Source organism: Gouania willdenowi, chromosome 13 (genome assembly GCF_900634775.1).
Source record: "Gouania willdenowi chromosome 13, fGouWil2.1, whole genome shotgun sequence".
In the NCBI taxonomy this organism is placed as follows: domain Eukaryota; kingdom Metazoa; phylum Chordata; class Actinopteri; order Blenniiformes; family Gobiesocidae; genus Gouania; species Gouania willdenowi.
Window position 1 is genome coordinate 32643200 of NC_041056.1, and position 12571 is coordinate 32655770.

Below are 12571 nucleotides of genomic sequence, written 5' to 3' on the forward strand. Positions count from 1 at the left end.
ATGCACGTTGGTGCATGCACACTAAGTCAGTTTTCAAAAAGGAGAAAAGGACACACGACAATCAAAAAACGGGCCAATATTAGGTTTTTTATGGTTTTTTAATTAAAACGGTAAAACGGTTTTCTTGTTTTTTGTTTGAAAAGGAGAGGAAGAAAAAACTTTCTTTTATTTTTGTTCACAGATGAATTAGGGTTTATCCAATGATACCCAGACCTAAAACACCAGATAACCCTCTATTCCGCTACACGAGTAATAGCAAACTTCCATTCAGAGTCAAATTTATTGTCATTGCACATTTTACAGATCAACAAAATTCCATATGGGACAGGAGCTGGAGAACTGTAGTTCACCAGAAGAGCGGCGCCCCATATTTATATGAAAAATGGGATAACTACAGAAGGATATGTAAGGGGAAAAGGCAGGTTTTAGACTGAATTCCTATTGTGGAGGTCAGTGTAAAACAAAAGTAAAAAGAAAGACCAAAAATCCCACATCGGCGAGGTCCTCAGGGCTTGATCTCTTGTTCTAGAGCGCTTTTTCAACAGAGCGTGTGTCTCGTGAAAAAGAAAATCAGCTCCTGTGATCCCACAACGCAAAGGAACGCTTCTTTGTGCACTGCACCTGAGAAGTCAGCTTAGACGGTGTAGTTGTTATTACGCCGCCTCACTCAGTGGCCTTGTCGTTTCCCCCTTCGTTGTTCGGTCAGCCTCCGTCTCAGCTCCGTCTCATCAGCTGGTGTCGGCAATCATCTGCTTGGCTCCATGTTGCCCGCTCCTTGACCTTCACTGCCGTGTGGGTCGTCAGCTGAACGCGGAAAGGGCCGGTCCACCTCCGGTCGGTCCACCTCCGGTCGGCGTTGTAGATGATCACGAGTCATCAGGCCAAATATCGTGTAGACGATTGGTTGTTGTCAGAGGAAGGGTAGTCTCCACACACCTGGCAACCTCTCTTGGGATCGGTTGGTACCTGAACTGAAGAAAAGAGGGGAAAACAAAAACAAAAACAAAAGAGAGATAGTACCCACCTTTTATCAAACTTTTGACAGGTGTGACATCACATCTGTTGTCCCGCCTTATAGACCCCGCCCATAATGAAAGAAATCAAAAAAAATCTGACCTTGTCTGGCCGTCTCTATGCAGATAAGAGTGCTTTGAACATACGACCCTTGAACTTACCTCTAAGCTTGTCTCTCACACACACACACACACACACGCACGCACGCACGCACGCACGCACGCACGCACGCACGCACGCACACGTCTTTTCCCACAGCCATCAATCTATGTGAGCTAAAAGAACCATTTGTAAGTATTTGTTTGACAAAAACATCAGACTTACCTCTAAGCTTGTCACTCACACACGCACACACACACACTATTTCATCCGTCCCGCCAAGGGGTAGGGTTAGTTTAGTTGGTGTGTGTGTTTTTCAACCAGCACCTGCTTCATATTATTCTGATTGTGTCTGACTTAAAAAATGCAAGGAAAACATTCCCACTCTTACCCTGACCTCCCTCATGACCTTTTCAATGATTTTCTGTTGTAACAAATATTATGACAGAAATTTAATTATTGAATAATGAAAAATAGAAGCAAATTGGTAGGATAGTTTTGTTTTGTAACGTTAGGGAAATAATGGCAATCTATTGGTTTTGTGGACTCGATATCCATGCAAGAATTGGGAATAAGGCCTATTTTTCCTACATTCTGTAAGTCAGCAGGTTGGTCACTTAATCATGAAATATGCCTATAGTTGGATTGGGAATTTAATTTGGTAAAGGTAAAATTTGGAATAAAAAAGATGAGAATAACTTGACTATGCGATTAATTCATAAGTTGAGTTAAGATAATTATTTGTTGAGAAAAGATTTGTGAATTAACTCAACATAGTGGGAAATGAATGAGCCAATATTGGAATGAAGCGCTGTTTTAAATGTATTCTGAGGGGTTTCTGTAGAGTATTTGCATCTTGCGTTGATAGAAATTTCTTAACATTTTCCCCTTCGGTGTCACTCTACACCGCCAAAGCTACCGTGGTGAGTTGGGGTGTAGTAAACTTTTTTCATGAAACGTATCTCAGACATGATAAGGAAGAATGAGAAGAAAAGAGAGGGTTTAGAGTATTTATTCCTTTTAATTAGCGATGCATCAATCATTTTTAAGTATATATATATATATATATATATATATATATATATATATATATATATATATATATATATATAAAACATTAGCAAACAAATTGTTTTTCAAAAACCTACAACTAACATGAATGAATAATTAAAACATCACACAACATACTAAAAGTCTAAATTTTATCTACCATTTTATCATTGTTAAAATCTGAGCCAGTACAGTACGGTAAATGACATTGTGTATTTTTTCAAGCTCAAACATCATATTTACAGAATGATTTTTTTAGCACAAGTTTGGTGGCAACATCAACGAGCAGAGCATAAAATGCAAGCAGATGAGATGGTCTCACTACATGATTAGACAGGTCTTTTAAAATTTCTTTAAAGCATTCGGACAAACCAGATTGGCACAGAAATACTGTGTCGCGGATCATCGCCCTCCAAAGTACTGGAGTGGGGGGTGGGATCTTGTTATTTCCAACAAGTTTTCCAGTCTCTCAATGTCCGTGTCTCTGCCAAAAACATTTATGCTTGTAGACGCTGAAACATTGTTCTCAATAACCTGACACAATAGCTTCATTAACTGAGAAATGACCATTTGTCTCTCAATGTCGGCGATGACTTTTCCAAAGAAGCTCCCCATTTCTGCATTATTTCTCAAAGACAGAATCAAGGATTTTTCCAAAACTCGGCTATCTCTTCCAGGTGTTCGATAGTAACCTCTTTTTCGCCTACCAGCGTGTCATACATCAAAGATGGTGTCGTGGATTTTGGACGTTGACCTCAGACGGAGCAAAGAATCTGCACGGCTGCTCTGACTTTGTGTTCCTCCAGCGGAATGTTGTAGAGGTTCAAGAGACGTTTGATGGCTGGAATGAACTTGGGGGTGTAGAGTTTTTTCATCTGTCCGTGAAAGTTGTCATTGTAGAATTCATGCTCGAGGACATCCAAGCAATCATGCTGCCTCTGGCTAGGATGCTCGATTTTGTATCCGTTGCACGTTTCTCTCCTGTACTTGTCCAGAACGTAGCTGAGAAGATGAAGCACGCCCGCTTTTATTGTTTTAGCGAAGTCGAGGGAGCCAGTGTCAATCTCATCCCCGACGCTACCGCCTGATCTGGGCGGAGTCTGATCCTCAGCACTACTTCCTGCTCTGGACAAAGTCTGATGTAGCTCGGTACCACCTGAATAATTGTCTTCTGACATTGTCGATTCAGAAGAGGAGGAGGTGGTTGTGGATGATGGAGAGGAGTCGGTGGTGTGTGAGTAGGACGCAACCACGACGCAGCAATCTTCTGACATAGGCGATGAGGACCGAGGGTGCGGCGATGGACCTCTGCTGTTCGGTGTGGTTAAAATCATGTCGGAGAAGAGCTCCTCCGTGTCAGGCAACACTGGGGGAGACTCGGGTGTGTCCATAAACACAGCATCCTGGCAATGACTGTCGGCAAAGAGTTCCTGCGTGTCTGGTGACACCGGAGATGGTGGAGGTGCGCTCATACACACTTTGTCCTGGAGCTCCAGATCAGAGAGAAGCTCCTGCGACTCCGATGATGTCAGGGATGGTGGAGGCTCCTCCGAACACTTTGCATCCTGGGAGTGCTGGTCAGTTTCGGGGGTTAGAATTTTAGAGTAAGGCCCCCAAAACTTTGAAAGGTCTTTAAAAGGGTCTAAAATGAAAGATGGTTATTTTTTTTTACCATTTTTACCATCGACTGGAACAACACGTTCCAGTCGCGGCAACTGTGAAAAAGTAGGGTCATTTTATCATTGATTTCTTCCATTTTTTCTGACCATGCTGCAGCTGGTAGAGTTAAAATGTTGCAAAAAACTCCACATTCTGAGTTGAAAAGATCCAGAACAAAGTAATGTCTTGATCTCTGCTGAGGGGTATTGCCTTTCTGCATCTTGTAACTGGCAGGGTAGAACCAATGACCTGCGCCTGATGTTTTTGTCAACCAAATACTCACAAATGGTTCTGTTAGCTCACATAGATCGATGGCTGTGGGAAAAGCATTTGCTTTTTTGCAGGATCAGAAGCAGCTTCTTCTTCATTATCTTTGATGTTTCTAGGGTTGGCTAGTTTTAATACACCTCAGTCATTTGAAGACAAATCTGCCACAGACACCCGGTCTTGCGGAGTTTCACAAATATTCTTCTGATAAAGACAGAGCTCACCCGTCTCATACTTGAAAACATACCCCCAGCTACCACGCCCACCATAAGTTTCAAGAGACCACTCTTGATGCAAAGGAAAAGGAGGAGGTGCCTGAACTCTCTGCAAAAACACTGAATAGCTAGTATGGCTTTGGCACTCAGTTATAGCTTCCAGGAAGGCAGAGACAGGTCAGAGGTCAGGGTCTGAGAGCTTTTCAGATCCTAAAATGTGCTGCTGCACAATCATACAATGGTTAGGATTAGGTTATCTGTTATCTGTAGCCCATTCACACATGAGTGGGAAAATCTGAGGCTAAAAGAAAAGCAGGAAGTATTAATTCGATTCTCCTTTCCTGGAGCAAGGAGAAGCGTAGCTGGAGTTGCAGTGATTCTCAAACTGTGGTACATCTACTACTAGTGGTACGCTGATACTTGGTGAGAAGCAACAATTTGAGAACCACTGTTTACAAGGGCATGCAAGTCAGACGGAGAAGGACCTGCAAGTCAGAAGGAAAAGTGTGGAGCGTGACTACATGTTTTCCCAAGATGAATGCATACAATTGGGAGACGTGAAAAAGCCAAACAAGTTTAACCAAATAAATAAATAATGTTATTTATTCATATAAATTTTTGATTTGTTTTTCTTTGCTATCTCTTATTTATGAAGGAGAAATCTTATTCTATCCTTTATTTATTCATTATTTTCCCCCATAATTGTTATTTGAGACGTAATTTACTTAATTTTGAAGCTAAATTGGTGGCAAAAGTGTCTCTTATTCTGTGTCTGAACCAGAGTTAAGCAAGATTATTGGCCCTTTTAAGGTTAGACAGAATTAAAGTTAAGTTGAGTCGAACAATCATATTGTCTTTTGCTCTCTGCATTTATCTCATTCGTAGGAGTGATGAGCCATAGCACGGTTTGGAGAGCTTCCTTAAATGCTGTTACTTAACTTTAAACTATCTCCAAGCCCGTCCCTAAACGTACGGTACCGGCAAGGCATGGTAAGAGGCAGGCAGCAGTCTCTCTCTCTAACCACATCCACACATACACGCAGCATAGTTACTTACCTGTTTATCCTGTCGTGTCTCCCCAGGTGATGGTGTGGATGATGAAAAAGAGGTGTAGTGTGGAAAAAAGTCTTCATTGAAGCTGGCTTGCAAAATAATAGAAAGTTTATGAAAACAAGCAGAATCAAAAACCCAGGGCAGAGACAAAATCCCTGGGGAAAAAGGGAGGTCAAATCATGTTCTGAAGAAATCCACCTCTTACAATCACATATATGGACTGACAAGAAATTAAAAACCCAACAGGTGGACCCCAAAGCCTTACCTTTTAAGGCAAAGAAGGAAACAACAAATGTTCATTATGGTGGAAAAACCCCATGCACAGCAGAATGGCACAAGAATAAGCAAATTCCACAATTGACAAGCAATAAACATCCCAACAGCAGAGCTACAGAAATAACTGGCTAGGATTTCAAACCCCATATGTTTTAAGGCCACCTATTGAAGGCCTATACTCAGCTTTTAAGTAAAAAGGTATATAGCATAAATCTATATCATATTAAGCAATCAATACACCGTTCGTGGTTCAGGTGGTAGAGGGTCGTCTTCTGATCGAGAGGTTGCGGGTTCGATCCCAGTACCTGACTATGTGTCAAAGTGTCCTTGGGCAAGACACTGAACCCTAAGTTGCTCCCAGTGGTCGACTAGCGCCTTGAATGGCAGTTCTGTCCCACTGGTGTGTGAATGGGTGAATGGGGTTTGAGACAGCTTCAGTGTGGTGATAAAGTGCTATATAAATCAAGTCCATTTACCATTTATTCAATCCGCTTCATTTTCTGCTCAGTTTCTCTATCCATCTATCCATCACAGTAGTCTTGGGTGCACACAAGGCCACCGTGTAAATCATCCACAGCCATAGTTTAGTAGTCCATAAAGTTTTAACAACTTACAATCTCCCATTTCACATCCATCTATTAAAACCGAGCACCGCGCCCACTTCCGGGTTTATCCATCACATGCGGGACATTGGCATCTGACGTCATCGGTAACTTCAGCGCAAATAGTATTTTTCCGTGAGAAAACTAATTTAATTAATCTTCCTGAGTGTGTCATGTTGGCAGATATGGATTAATAATAAATGTCCCAATTTTTATGTTATGGTGGGAATTCATGGGTTTTTAGGTAGAAAACCATGATTATGTTTTTAAAGGACAAGGGGGAGGATCCAAGGGCTATAAAAGGGAGCCAGTCTCTGCTCTCCCTGTCAGTGTATGTCCTGTCTGGGTACAACAAAGCACTCCTCTTCATTCTGGAGTTTTTTTTGATGTTGTTGTTCACTTTATGGATTAAAAGCACTAAAAACATATATCCTGGCTATGCCATCATTTATTTAATCAGAACCACATCACAATCTCATTTATATCGATCAATTATTAAGAACTTCAGGAGGACCCTCTTTAAATCAACGGCGACCCAGATTGGGCCACCAACCCAATGTTGAGAACAGTTCATTTCACTCTTAAAAATGTCTAAACCTAGTGAAAGTGTTCTGTGGCCTTGCACGCTGAGTGCTGGTGGGGGAAGAAAAGGGTTGGAGGGTTATGAGGTATATAATTTTCCTATGATAAAATACGAGTCAAAAATCAGAGGTACGTTGGCCCTCTCCCTTCCTTTCCCTTACATAAGAATACATTTGGATTCCTAAAACTATATGATAAATATCATTGGAAAATCACTTATCTGACCATTTTGGATGTGTCTCCGTTTTCCTCTCTCTTGTGCCCGCCTGCTTTTGTGCCCTCCAGCCTCCTCGACCTCCTCCTCCTCAGCCATAAAGGTCAAAGCCAGGGTCAACTGTACGCTCCTTTTAGAAATTTGAAGATTTGTCCCCACTTTCGCAGTTGGATTAGAAGTCTCTGTCGTCTCTGGAATCGATATTATGTTGAACATCCACAATATGTCATATTGTCACGTGTCTATTTCAATCTATTTCCCCTTTGCTTCCCAGTTATAGTTATGGACAATACTTCCCTTTAATTCTCATCCTTTGAATATACAGCCAGCGACCTGTATATTGGAAAAAACACACAATAACAACAAAGAAGACGAAGACATAGACAAGCGTACACAACAACAAGTATACACATACAAAAACATGGACACTGAACATGAACAGTAAGGTCAGTCAAGGTCAAAGCAAGTCATTCCACTGAAAGTGGTATTATATACTTAATAAAAAAACATTGTTTGGTGCTTTTAAACACCCAGAAAAATAACCTTTAAAACCTGGTAAACCATTTAGAAGGCCCAAAGCCAAAAATTATAATTCCATTAACAAGCAGCAGTGAAATCTGAACACCCCACTACATAATTGGCAAAAACAGGGAGAAGATCTAGTGCCTTGAAACTCAGAAGGAAAGGAAGGTGAAACAGAGCAACATGTGTAGTCAAACAGCCATTCATCAGTCAATCACTCAATGACACGTCCACTGGCACATTCGCACTCACAAAGCGTTTCTCTCAGGCATACATAATGTGTCATCATTCAGTCATTCATGCACCGCACACGTTCATGCTTCAGTTTTCACATCTATGTATTCACAAGGTTTCGCTGTGCGAATGATATTCAGTCACCAAGCATGTATCAAATCAGGTGGACCACTATCCCCTGGCAAGACAGTATGATGCATGTTCAGCGAGTCAAGAATGGTGTCCGGGAGAGAGAAGCATTCCCCAGGAATTGTCCCGCATGTTAGAGTCAGAAAGGAAAGACCCCCAAAGAGCGGTTCCCCTCGCAAGGTTTATCCTTTTTCTGCACATTAAAACCAGGACTTCTTGTTTGAAGTAATTGCCTATGTACTCATAGCAACTAATAGGACAGTTTTCTCAGTAAAAATTTGGTCTTCCCTGCTGTCCAGTGGCTCATGCTGGCAAGACAGTCCGACGCGGTAAGGAGGAGGCACGCAAAATGAAAACAATAAATGTTGAACTAGGCTGCCTGTCGCAAGCAGCTTCAAAAGGGTAAGGATACAGATTGTTTACGAGGGTATCGGTCAAAAAAAATGTCAAAACGTAAACTTGGTTGAGGCTGCAGTCCTCAATCTCCGTCTCAATTTTCCTGAAATTTGAGTAAAAACAAAAGGGTAAAAGAAGAATCGTTCAGAAATAACAAAGGTATTGAAAAGAAAAACGTGTGAGCTCAAAAAACAATTAATGGCCAAAAAACAAAAAAATAAAAATAAAACCTTCAGCTCCAAAAGTTGAGGCAGCACAACAGAGAGCGTTGTCTCCATTGGATGTAACCATATCTATGCATTGTGGGGGTCCTCCCCTCAACAAGAAAATAAAAGGAAAGAAAAGCAAACAAAAACAAAAAAAACCCATTTGTAACACTATTTTCCTCCATTTAGTTTGTCTTTCTCATAAAGGCGAAAACAGTGTAAATAAATGAGCAACATAATGAATAAAAGCAAAGATAAATGATGGGCACACATGGTCTCGTGGCAAACAGAAGGGTTCTGTGTGGAGTTAAGGTGGTCTTGTGTTTCAGCTCGTAGTTATGAACGTGAGTGTGTGACTGTATGTCTGGTCTGTCTGCTTAGAGTGCACCTTCTTTTAAGTGTTTCTCAAAGCGTGTCAGAGAATGAATGATAACAAAAAAATCTAGCGTACAGTCAGAAAATAGAGGGGTTAGTATTGTCCAATCGAAGGAGAAGCTTGTTGGCTATTTGCTAGTTGTCCCCCTCCATCGCAAGAGTTCAAGGCGAAAGTGATATAGCACGACCACCAAAGACTGTGGTGGACTTCATGTGAACAGTCTTATGGCTTGGTATCCTCGTGGCTTGTGAAACAGGGTCTTTTTTGGTGAAGATGTTCCAGCAGACGTGTGATCAGTCTGCAGTTGCTGCTGCATCGTTCAGGCAGTAATCGTGGCGTCCAACCCGCAACTCATTGGTGGGGGGAGTGTCCAACCAACTCTGATGCCCACAGGTTCTCGGTCTTTGATGATGGGGCAGGATGTGTTCATCCCAGAATTGGCATGCGGCCCATTCCATAGACAATGAAGAGTTGACTTGGGACTGAGCGAGTTATTTCGTTGCAGCATTGTTTTGCTGAATGGGAGAGTTGAGTCCTTTGATAGTCAATTTCCTTCTGAAGCTTGGTCCTTTGTATTATGTTGACATTTCATTAGCATAAGGATTGGAGGTGATTTCATTCATTAAGAGCTTTCATTGAAGATGTCGTTGTATCTTCAGGGACAACCGCAAAGCCAACAGAAACTAACAATCAAATAAAAAAAATTACAATGATAACAGTAATATTAAAATAAAATGAAATACTGTAATTGTATGTGTGTTTGTTTGAGTGTGTGCTGCTCATACACATTTGAGAGTGGACCCCAGAGATATCAAAAATGAAATTAAATGAAATTTAAAATAAAAATAAAAACAGTGTGTGTGTGTGTGTGTGTTGCAATGGCTTGGCACTATTCTGCAGGCAGAGGGCAAGGTGAGAAACCACAACGTTGTGGCACTAACGGTGTTAGTTTTGGGAATCTATGTATTAATAGCAGACAAGCATGTTGCGTCTTAATGACGTGACGCCAGGATTGAGTCTGACAGTGTGTGTGTGTATGTGTAAATCATCTCTGTGTGTGTGTCTCTCTCTCTCTCTCTGTGTGTGTGTGTGTGTGTGTGTGTGTGTGTACGTGTCTCTCTGTGTGTGTCGAGGGTTTACACACGTCAGACCGAGATGCACACATTGAAAAAAGGCTCAAAGTGCTGCTAATATCCGTACGTTCAGCTGAGAGAAAGCCGAAACACACAGAAGACAGAGCAGCCGATACACGTCCAAAATGAAAGCATTAAAGCCAAACAAACAAAGGGAGAAATCTGATTCCATTCACACGTTTAAACAAAAATAAAAACAAAGAATAAAAAAAGTAAAACTCACCGAAAGCTTGCCGGTTTCATGATCTGAGTTCACATTGTACCGAGATTGTATCTGCGCATGCATATATTATTTGTTTATTGGATTCTTCATCATATTTAAAAACTCATTTTCTATAAATAGTACTAACTTATCCAATAATATCCCACTGATATCTTCATCTGTCTGTTTGATCCCCATTATTAGTGTTTTACTCCCTGTGGTCTACAGTTTATTGGATTAGTTTAGGGTTAAGGCTTTAATCTAGTTTGATATCGGTACAGAGGTGAATTCAGTACATGGCACCGAGGTGTTTCGGAAACTTTGGTTGCCTGTCTATCCTATGGTCAAGACCTCACAGGCTGTCCTTGGAGGTGCCTGAACAAAATCAAAGTAAATAATGACTGGCCGTCCTAGATGCCTGAAAAATATATCCGGAGCCCGAAGAAAAATATTGGGAACTTATAGTATTAAAAAGCAAAGAAATTCAACCATTTGAGCCTTTCCCATGGCAGTCCTTTCACTGTGTCAAAACACAGAACAGCTGAAGGAGGAGAGAACCTCCAGATGAAAATCAATACAGTACTCGACTGGTTGCCTGTCTATCAACACAGAGCGAATATATATATATATATATATATAAAAGGCAGCTTTACCTTTTTAGTCCAAATTGGTGTTTGAGGGTCAACCAATGATTTGTGGTCCAGTCTCTGTCCGGGAGGCAGACCACCGCGGGGCAGACTCGGAGTCCCATGCCATAAAAACATGGCTTTGGGGTTTTAAGCGCATCTGCTCTCCGGTACTGGTCCGCGGCAGAAGCCCTCCAGAGCAGAAGATGGATCCTGTTCGTGGTCGCCAATCAACTGGGAAAGTTCCATAGCTTAAGCTTTATACAGATAGAGAAGAAAGTTCCACCCTGATGAGAAGAAAAGGAGTGGGTCAGATGCTCCCAACAGTAGCGACGTTGGAGAATGATGAAGAGGTGAATGTATTGAGGAAGGCTGGCGCCACTGATATCTGTCTTGATAGTGTGTGTGCGTATCTGTATGTGAGTTTGAGTTTGGCCTTGAAGGCTCAGGCTGGTGTCTTATCTGTGTGCTAACATGACTCAGCTGTTCAAAAGTTCAAAAAGTAATGCAGTCATCGTGTATTAAAACATGACAAATTGTACACATGAACACACATTTGATGATATGATGATTAATATAATAATTGCCATAACAGTGTCCTGACAAGTCATTTCAATTCAGTGTTCTCTATCAAGGGCTTTCTTGCTCCAGATGGGCGAGTAATTACTCAAGAAATCCAGGCTTTGCTATATATAAGCTATATATAATTTGAGATAATTGGAAAAGATAATATTTTGTGATCGGATCATGTTTTTAATGGATATGTATACCTCAGGCTTAACTTCCTGTTTAAAATGTTGTATACACTATATTTTGAAAAATAATAAATTACTCGGGTATTCATATTTAACACGTCTTAGTATAAATAAATTCATCCAGATATACAATGATTAAAAAATGTATTCACAAATGATAATTTCTCAATTACAAATAATCTTTTTCTAAAATGCATGCATTTGATGCATATAGAATTTAAAGTTGTTCTTACTCAACATTAAACCATTAAAACAAAACAGTTAAATATGCTCACAATTCTTGCAATATTTTACATAAACCTATATGATCAGAACAGTGTTTTTTTTTTTATTAACCTTTTTTCAAACCAAGGTAGATCTTTTCATTTAAAAAAGGTCGCAAGGCACACCACCAGTATGCAGTCATTCTCATCAAAGTGTCTTGAATAGGAATCAAATAAACACAAAAAAGTTTTTTTGATCTTTAATGTATCTTGTTTTGAATAAAAAGTGCAATTAACAATCTGCAGTCATTCTTATAAGTGTTTTAATCAGAATCATATGAACAACAAAAAAATCTCCAATGATTTTTCCCATTTCTTTTTTCAAATATAAAGTGCAATTTACAATCTTTATCTTATATTTATATAATATACTGTATGTAAATATATTATTATTACTATAACTATTATTATTTAGATTGTTAATAATAATAATAATAATAATAATTTAGTTTTTTATCGCTGTGTTTCACACAGAGGCAAACACCAGCTCATCATATGTCCCTCCAGTGAGAGCAGTCCTAATATATGGGGGTTGGTCTCCTCTCCACTTCACCTGCTGTGAAGCTGACTGTCTGTCTGTGTGCTTTGGGATGGGCCGGGGCTCATGGCAGCACAATGGCATAATTGCAGACAATTATTAATTTGTTTTTAGAAATATTTTTTAGACCAATTAGGTAAAAATTAATAATTTCCCACGG